Below are 10,701 nucleotides of genomic sequence, written 5' to 3' on the forward strand. Positions count from 1 at the left end.
TGTGTCCTGTCATGTACCGCTGGTCTCTCTATACATACTGGCAGGTAACTGTCATGCACCGCTGGTCTCCCAACACATACCGGCAGGTAATCCTTTTAGTCACTGTGTCCTGTCATGTACCGCTGGTCTCCCTACACATACCGGCAGGTAATCCTGCTAGTAACTGTGTCCTGTCATGTACCGCTGGTGTCCCTACACATACCGGCAGATAATACTGCTAGTCAGAGTATAGGTTACACACACATGCTGTATCAGACGTATAGGTTACACACACACATGCTGTATGAGACGTATAGGTTACACACACACATGCTGTATGAGACGTATAGGTTACACACACACATGCTGTATCAGACGTATAGGTTACACACACACATGCTGTATCAGACGTATAGGTTACACACACACACATGCTGTATGAGACGTATAGGTTACACACACACATGCTGTCTCCCTACCTATACCGGCAGGTAATACTGCTAGTCACTATGTCCTGTCATGTACCGCTGGTGTCCCTACACATACCGGCAGGTAATACTGCTAGTCACTGTGTCCTGTCATGTACCGCTGGTGTCCCTACACATACCGGCAGGTAATACTGCTAGTCACTGTGTCCTGTCATGTACTGCTGGTCTCCCTACCTATACCGGCAGGTAATCGTGCTAGTCACTGTGTCCTGTCATGTACTGCTGGTCTCCCTACACATACCGGTAAGTAATCCTGCTAGTAACTGTGTCCTGTCATGTACCGCTGGTCTCCCTACACATACCGGCAGGTAATCCTTTTAGTCACTGTGTCCTGTCATGTACCGCTGGTCTCCCTACACATACCGGCAGGTAATCCTGCTAGTCACTGTGTCCTGTCATGTACCGCTGGTCTCCCTACACATACCGGCAGGTAATCCTGCTAGTCACTGTGTCCTGTCATGTACCGCTAGTCTTCCAACAGATACCAGCAGGTAATCCTGCTAGTCACTGTGTCCTGTCATGTACCGCTGGTCTCCCTACACATACCGGCAGGTAATCCTTTTAGTCACTGTGTCCTGTCATGTACCGCTGGTCTCTCTATACATACTGGCAGGTAACTGTCATGCACCGCTGGTCTCCCAACACATACCGGCAGGTAATCCTTTTAGTCACTGTGTCCTGTCATGTACCGCTGGTCTCCCTACACATACCGGCAGGTAATCCTGCTAGTAACTGTGTCCTGTCATGTACCGCTGGTGTCCCTACACATACCGGCAGATAATACTGCTAGTCAGAGTATAGGTTACACACACATGCTGTATCAGACGTATAGGTTACACACACACATGCTGTATGAGACGTATAGGTTACACACACACATGCTGTATGAGACGTATAGGTTACACACACACATGCTGTATCAGACGTATAGGTTACACACACACATGCTGTATCAGACGTATAGGTTACACACACACACATGCTGTATGAGACGTATAGGTTACACACACACATGCTGTCTCCCTACCTATACCGGCAGGTAATACTGCTAGTCACTGTGTCCTGTCATGTACCGCTGGTGTCCCTACACATACCGGCAGGTAATACTGCTAGTCACTGTGTCCTGTCATGTACCGCTGGTGTCCCTACACATACCGGCAGGTAATACTGCTAGTCACTGTGTCCTGTCATGTACTGCTGGTCTCCCTACATATACCGGCATCTAATCGTGCTAGTCACTGTGTCCTGTCATGTACTGCTGGTCTCCCTACACATACCGGTAAGTAATCCTGCTAGTAACTGTGTCCTGTCATGTACCGCTGGTCTCCCTACACATACCGGCAGGTAATCCTGCTAGTAACTGTGTCCTGTCATGTACCGCTGGTCTCCCTACACATACCGGTAGGTAATCCTGCTAGTAACTGTGTCCTGTCATGTACCGCTGGTCTCCCTACACATACCGGCAGGTAATCCTGCTAGTCACTGTGTCCTGTCATGTACCGCTGGTCTCCCTACACATACCGGCAGGTAATCCTTTTTGTCACTGTGTCCTGTCATGTACCGCTGGTCTCCCTACACATACCGGCAGGTAATCCTTTTTGTCACTGTGTCCTGTCATGTACTCCTGGTCTCTATACACATCAGTGCTCGAAGTGTGCTGGTATGTAACGGTATGACATACCGGCACTTCAAGCTCTAAGCAAATTTTTTTTAAGAAGGTATCTGGCCAGCAGAGCTTAAAGTGGAGGTGTGGCTTGAGTCTCACTCGTCTCAAGCACGCTCCGGAGCCCTGCTGTGCTGCTCTGCCCCCATCCCCTACTAAACTGACAGCCTGTTAGTGACGTGACAGCCCCTCATACTGCTGCAGTCAGGGGCGACACAACCCTTCCACCAGTGCACTGCACTATACCCACCCCCTGTGAGCCGCTGGTCAGATCTTCATCACTGATGATCTGCAGCAAGCGGGGGAGGACGGTTCCCACTGAGCCAGCTGGCTTGGGCAGGGGGATCACTAAGGTAATCCGCGGACCGCGAACCAGTAGCTGTTGTAGGGCCCTTAAGGAAATCTCTACAGGAGGGGTCGGAGCCGGTACTTATGACATCAGCAGCAGTCACTCGAGTCCGCGGCGCGCAGCACAGTTTCCTCCAGCCGGCCAGTCGGGTGCTGAATGATACGACCGGCAGTGGCCTCCGCTCGTCAGTACCCTGCCAGCGGCTGCTGAAGCAAGGCTCTTGCTGCTAGAGTGGCAGGGTGCTTCAGCATACACAGGTTAGTGTGGCCCAGGGGGTTCCAAGATGGAGTGGACTGTGCTGCATGCATCTATCGCCGTCTGCACAGAGCCACCATATATGCAGCTCAGCCTGGCCCTAATGTCTGTCTGCACTGCAGGGTTTATGAGGGAAGTGTGGGGGGCACAGTGATATGGGGGGGGAGGGGTCTGTGCAGGTTCTGTGTCATGTAGTGTGCGACAATACTCCAAGACAAGGTCAGTGCCTGTCCCCTGCATACACCATACACATACTAGTCTATGCCTTTTGTGGGCACACTGCCAGTCTCCTGCTTATATAACATGTACTATGCCCTATGTGGGCACACTGCCAGTCTCCTACATATAACATGTACTATGCCCTATATGGGCACACTGCCAGTCTCCTGCTTATATAACATGTACTATGCCCTATGTGGGGACACTGCCAGTCCCCTACATATAACATGTACTATGCCCTATATGAGCACACTGCCAGTCTTCTGCTTATATAACATGTACTATGCCCTATATGGGCACACTGCCAGTCCCCTACATATAACATCTACTATGCCCTATGTGGGCACACTGCCAGTCCCCTACATATAACATGTACTATGCCCTATATGGGCACACTGCCAGTCTTCTGCTTATATAACATGTACTATGCCCTATTATGGGCACACTGCCAGTCTCCTGCTTATATAACATGTACTATGCCCTATATGGGCACACTGCCAGTCTCCTGCTTATATAACATGTACTATGCCCTATGTGGGCACACTGCCAGTCTCCTACATATAACATGTACTATGCCCTATATGGACACACTGCCAGTCTTCTGCTTATATAGCATGTACTATGCCCTATGTGGGCACACTGCCAGTCCCCTACATATAACATGTACTATGCCCTATATGGGCACACTGCCAGTCTCCTGCTTATATACCATGTACTATGCCCTATGTGGGCACACTGCCAGTCTCCTACATATAACATGTACTATGCCCTATATGGGCACACTGCCAGTCTTCTGCTTATATAACATGTACTATGCCCTATGTGGGCACACTGCCAGTCTCCTACATATAACATGTACTATGCCCTATATGGGCACACTGCCAGTCTTCTGCTTATATAACATGTACTATGCCCTATGTGGGCACACTGCCAGTCCCCTGCATATAACATGTACTATGGGCCTGAATCAGCTTAGATCTCAAGTGCAAATTCGCACGCACCCGGTTGATTGTTTCGCTCTGCGCATGCATACGCATTACAGTGCGCGAACTGTAATGCGATCGGGGAAGCGTTAGCAGGGTCTAAGTAGACCCAACGCTAATTGACTGACAGGAAGTACCATTTGTGGGTGGTAGGGTGAACGCAGGCGTGCCTGTGCGTTTAAAACGCTGTTATAGGGGCATGCATAATTAAGCCTCTGGGCCTGATTCAGAGCCGAACGCTCTGACCAGAGCGCTCGCTCTGAATCAGGGCCCTCCTACATGAAAATGGAGCGGCCTCATGGACGCTCGCATAGCTGTGGGTTACCACCCACAGCTATAGCGAGCGTCCATGATGATGGTCGCGATGGTCAAGACCATCGTGACCATCGGGCTTGCGACGGAGACCCTGCAGTAGGGTCTCGCTGCTGCAAGCCCAGGAGTAATTTTGGCTCTATCAGAGCCAAAATCACTCCCACTGACATCACTAGTGATGTCAGTGGGGCCGGACTCAGACGGTAGGCGTTCCCATGGGAACGCCTCCGTCTGGCAGCCACGCCCCGACACGCCCACCAAAGGGGGCGTGCTTTCACTCACCATCGACAGCACGCCCCCTTTGGTGCGAGACCCCGAGCGACGGATTCCTCGTCGCTCACCGGGTCTCGCGCATGCGCACGACGGAGCTCCCTACGTCGTGCGCATGCACACTTCGGCACCATCAACCCGCTTGCGAGCGTCCTGCGCTCGCGAGCGGGTCCGAATCAGGCCCTCTGTGTCTGCATACGTAGCCAAAGCTGTAGATACCAACAGGAAGTTTAGCAATGTCTGAGTGAGGGTCAATGTCAACCACAATTGAGCATATGGGTCCGATGGATCTCGATGTTACAGATGTTTTCGCAGTCTAGCTAAGTATTACGGCTATGAGTAAAGGGAAGGGGGCATCTTTATGTAGTTGTGGGCATCTGTATATTATGCTGCAGCAGCAATGCGAATGCATTCATTAGAAAATTTTCGCAGTGGACGAGTACGTGCATTCGCATCCCTGTGATTTGTGTTGAATCAGGCCCTACGCCCTATGTGGGCACACTGCCAGTCTCCTGCATATAACAATTATTTACTATTCTCTATGTGGGTACAGTGCCAGTCTCCTGCGTGTATATATAATGCTCTATGTGGTTAGGTACACTGCCAGTCTGCTGCATATATCCTGTATAAACGGGATGCGTTCGGCATCCCGGCTGCTGCGAAGCCGGCACTGATATTACCTGCACCGGAATCCAGACGCCTCTGACAATTCTGGCGCCGGCATCCTGACCACCGGTATACCGAAGGTAAGTAGCGGGGTTGGGAGGGATGGTTAGGGTTAGACACTAGGGTTAGGCACTATGGGTGGAGAGATAGGTTTAGGGTGCAGGGAGGGGAGGTTAGGGTAGGCATCGGGGAGGGAGGGTTATGGTAGGGAGAGGGGGAGGCTTAGCATACTGGACAACAAGTGTTGGCATGCTAGACCTGACGGGATGCCGGTGTCGAGATTCTGACAGCCGGGATCCCAAGCGTCGGCATCCCATACCCAACCCTGTATAAACTATGCTGTATGTGGGCCACTGATACCGGGATAAATACACCTATTTTTTAAGCAGTCACCTCCCCTGGTATGTAATGCACAGTGCCTAGTACACACTATGGCCCTCATTCAGAGCCGTACGCTCTGAGCAGAGCGCACGCTCTGAATGAGGGCCGCCCTCCATGAAAATGGAGCGTCCTCCTGGACGCTCATATAGCTGTGGGTCACCACCCACAGGCTATACGAGCGTGCAGTTTGATGGCCGCGATGGTCTTGACCATCGCGACCATCGAAACTGCGTACAAAAGTCTGTGGTTGAGTTTTTTAACCACAAGGCTCGGAGTGATTTTGGCTCTATCAGAGCCAAAATCACTCCCACTGACATCACTAGTGATGTCAGTGGGCCGGCTTCTGACGGGAGGCGTTCCCGTGGGAACGCCCCCATCAGGGAGGCACGCCCACCAAAGGGGGCGTGCTGTCAGTCAACATCGACAGCACGCCCCCTTTGAAGAGACACTACGAGCGAAGGAAAATCCTTCTCTCGTCGCGTCTGGCGCATGCGCACGACGGAGCTCCCTCCGTCGTGCGCATGCTCAGTGCAGAACATCGACCCACTTGCGAGCGGACAGCCGCTCGCGAGTGGGTCTGACTCAGGCCCTATGCATGTACTGTGTTGTATGCTGACACAGTAGGACTGCAGAACAACCATAAGTACCAGAGTGCCCTGTAGCTGGAGAAAGAGTATACATGCTTGTGTCCCGGGACATGGGCAGTAGGTGAAAGGCTGTCCTCTGCCCATGTCTGTATTTGTAAGTCTGTTTCACACTGCTCGGCCAGCCTGTTAGAGGCACACTCTACACTACCTCTGTATTGGAGATACCCACTGGGTACTAGGACCCAGCGCTTGCCTGAGGAGCGACCACCAACCTGTGCCGTGTCTTGCTCTGTCTGTCCAGCATAAAGATTGTGCCTCTGAGTAGAGGCCCCCATACATCAGCAATTGATTGTGTATAAAAATCTTTCCCTTTTTCAATCGATTGTGGCAATTCTGCAATCTGCAATCGATTGAAAAAGGGAAAGATTTTTATACAAAATCGATTGCAAATTGCACAATTGCTGCAATCAGTTGCTGATGAATGGGGGCCTTTACTCCCGAAGTGGGAGCACCTTAGCAAACCCATATTGGGGCATTTTCATTTAGCCTAGGAGAATAAACTGTTTTTGTCAAAAGCAACTCTTCTATGTAACTAAATATAAAATACTATCTTTATTAGATGTATAATGAAAAAACAACTTTAGAATTAAACAATTTCTTTAATATGAATATCCCCATATTGTATAAGAATTGGCACACCGGTAACTGTGCCACATGTTTCTGGAAACCCAACCAAGCAATGTGATCCTGTTGTAACATTTCTTGTGCAGTTAAGACAATGAAAGCATAGGTTGTAATAGCTACAGCACTTTTTTCCTGCTTACATTTTCAGATCTGTCCGTGTCTCCCTTTATTTTGTAGGGCTTTTCTGGCTGAACCAAACAAGTGCCTAGCAAATGCTGCATAAAATAATTTACAATGTTTCATTGGATTCATCATCTTATGTAGAATTTTATTTTAGACAAGTAGGCAGTTAACTGCATGAACAGTATTCTTTTGCAATCCGTGGTGAAGCTATATGTCCGCTGCTGGCACCCGCAGCTGCTGCTTTATAGTCTGCTGAGTCCCGGACTAGCTTCGTTACCTAGGAACCCACCAGTACATGTGTGGGGAGCATCTCATTGGTGACCGCTGATCCAATACTGCAGCAAGCGACGGCGCACCCACCACTGCTGCTGCATGGTCAGCTGTGTCCCGGGAAGCCTTGTCTGACCCACGTCATCATACAGTGCAGCTAGCTGACTGCGGGCTCTAGACACTAGTGACCACCCAAAACCAAAAATGCAGAAGAGCTCCTGTGGATACTGCAGAGCCAAAAGGGTGACTATTTTAGAATGGGTTAAATTCCCCTTCATCCACAAGGAGGTCTAACATCAGTATGTACTTGGACTTCCCTGTAATTTATATTCCAGCACCCACTAGGAGCTATTATCCGACCCCATTCCTCCCCCCACCTTCCCACTCTGCTCTGTTATTTCCCCATTGTTATTCTGTTTGTCACACTACAGTATTGTCACCCCCTCTCCTCACCTTCTGTCTCTCCCTGTCACTTTCTGTACATCTGCCGCTGCCCATAACCCTCTGCTTTTCCCAATCACCCTCTGCAAATCACCCTCTGCTTCTGTCCGTACCCCTATGCCTATCGCCATTACCCTCTGTTCATCAGTTTCTGCTACTGACCATTAAACCATCTGTCTATGTTCATCACCCTCTGCTGTTTTCCCTGTGCCTCTCTCATCATCTCTGCCCATCACCCTCTGCCTCTGGCCATTATACTCTGCCTGTCAAACCCTGCCCATCACCTTCTGCCCATCATTCTTTGCCTCTGCCCATCACCCTCTGCATCTGCCCATCACCCTCTGCCAGCAGACCCATCTGTGGAACCTCTGAGGAGCACTGCTGAAATCAGGTCCTGTTGAATTCAAAGGGGGCACATATTATTAATTGATTAAAGGGAGCATAGATTGTTATTATTTGATCAAAGAGGGCACAAATTATTATTAGACAATGGGATGTTTTCTGTATTGTTTGGTGGTCACATTGCACAATACCATATGCCATGGTATATTAATTTAGCATGGGGCCTAGAGGGCTTGGGCCATACTTACCTACATTGCTGGGCAGCTTTCCGGGAGCAGCAGGAGGGGACCTGCTGCTCTCCTCTTCGGGGTGCGGGGCCAGACGATAGACGGCATTAGGCCCCGCCCCCTTTACAGAAAACCCCCGTGATTCGCGGGTCCATGAGGAGGGGGCGGGGCTAAATGACGCAATTTGCCTAATTTAGCCCCGCCCCTTCCCGACGGACCTGATAATTTCAGGTAAAATCTCCCCATCCTGCCCACTTCACTAGGAAGTGGGCGGGATGCAGGAGATATGCCTACTCTTCCGGGAGCGCGGGGGGTTACCCGAAAAATCGGGAGCCTCCCGCGATTCCCGGGAGAGTAGGCATGTATGGCTTGGGCCCAAAGCATTTTTTGCACCTGGGCCTACCACTGCCAAGTGACTTTGTGCGGCTGGCAGAGCTATAACTCAATTTCACTCAGCCACACTGCGGAGTCCTGTAATGTGCTGCCGCCAGCCTATGTGTGACCTTACTGCCTCCCGTCCCCCACCGCTAGTGCTACTCTGACAGCCTTTCTGTGACAGGGTAGTCCCTCATACTGGCCGTTGCGGTGACTGTGTGCGACTGGGTAAGCCCTGGAGCTTGTTCCTGCTACCTGCCCTCTTAATTGCTGGGGCTTCCCCCCTTCCTTGTACCACATTTGCTGCCACTGGCTCCTGCATTGCTCCCCTCCTCATCTCCACTAGTCTGGATGGATCCCTCTCCACTCAAACTTTACAACACTCAGCCAGAGTCAGACTGCCTCCTTTTCAGCTCTGTGTGATGCATGGCCATACTCATATTAACATTGAGCCATAGGTTCTACTTACATCACTGTCATGACCTCTAAATTTTCCATACCCCCACTTCAAAATTCCCACTTCGACCACTGATACACATACCGGCAGGTAACTGTCATGTACCGCTGGTTTCCCTACACATAGCGGCGGATAGTCCTGCTAGTCACTGTGTCCTGTCATGTACCGCTGGTCTCCCTACACATACCGCCAGGTGATCCTGCTAGTCACTGTGTCCTGTCATGTACCGCTGGTCTCCCTACACATACCGGCAGGTAATCCTGCTAGTCACTGTGTCCTGTCATGTACCGCTGGTCTCCCTACACATACCGCCAGGTGATCCTGCTAGTCACTGTGTCCTGTCATGTACCGCTGGTCTCCCTACACATACCAGCAGGTAATCCTGCTAGTCACTGTGTCCTGTCATGTACCGCTGGTCTCCCTACACATACCGGCAGGTAATCCTGCTAGTCACTGTGTCCTGTCATGTACCGCTGCTCTCCCTACACATACCGGCAGGTAATCCTGCTAGTCACTGTGTACTGTCATGTACTGCTGGTCTCCCTACACATACCAGCAGGTAATCCTGCTAGTCACTGTGTCCTGTCATGTACCGCTGGTCTCCCTACACATACCGGCAGGTAATCCTGCTAGTCACTGTGTCCTGTCATGTACCGCTGCTCTCCCTACACCTACCGGCAGGTAATCCTGCTAGTCACTGTGTCCTGTCATGTACCGCTGGTCTCCCTACACATACCGGCAGGTAATCCTGCTAGTCACTGTGTCCTGTCATATACCGCTGGTCTCCCTACACATACCGGCAGGTAATCCTGCTAGTCACTGTGTCCTGTCATGTACCGCTGGTCTCCCTACACATACCGGCAGGTAATCCTGCTAGTCACTGTGTCCTGTCATTTACCGCTGGTCTCCCTACACATACCGGCAGGTAAATCTGCTAGTCACTGTGTCCTGTCATGTACCGCTGGTCTCCCTACACATACCGGCAGGTAATCCTTTTAGTCACTGTGTCCTGTCATGTACCGCTGGTCTCCCTACACATACCGGCAGGTGATCCTGCTAGTCACTGTGTCCTGTCATGTACCACTGGTCTCCCTACACATACCGGCAGGTAACTGTCATGTACCACTGGTCTCCCTACACATACCGGCAGGTAATCCTTTTAGTCACTGTGTCCTGTCATGTACCGCTGGTCTCCCTACACATACCGGCAGGTGATCCTGCTAGTCACTGTGTCCTGTCATGTACCACTGGTCTCCCTACACATACCGGCAGGTAACTGTCATGTACCACTGGTCTCCCTACACATACCGGCAGGTAATCCTTTTAGTCACTGTGTCCTGTCATGTACCGCTGGTCTCCCTACACATACCGACAGGTGATCCTGCTAGTCACTGTGTCCTGTCATGTACCGCTGGTCTCCCTACACATACCGGCAGGTAATCCTGCTAGTCACTGTGTCCTGTCATGCAGGTGATCCTGCTAGTCACTGTGTCCTGTCATGTACCGCTGGTCTCCCTACACATACCGACAGGTAATCCTGCTAGTCACTGTGTCCTGTCATGTACCGCTGGTCTCCCTACACATACCGGCAGGTAATCCTTTTAGTCACTGTGTCCTGTCATGTACCGCT

The sequence above is a fragment of the Taudactylus pleione genome, unplaced genomic scaffold, assembly GCF_031769625.1.
Source record: "Taudactylus pleione unplaced genomic scaffold, aTauple2 ptg000738l, whole genome shotgun sequence".
NCBI lineage: Eukaryota > Metazoa > Chordata > Amphibia > Anura > Myobatrachidae > Taudactylus > Taudactylus pleione.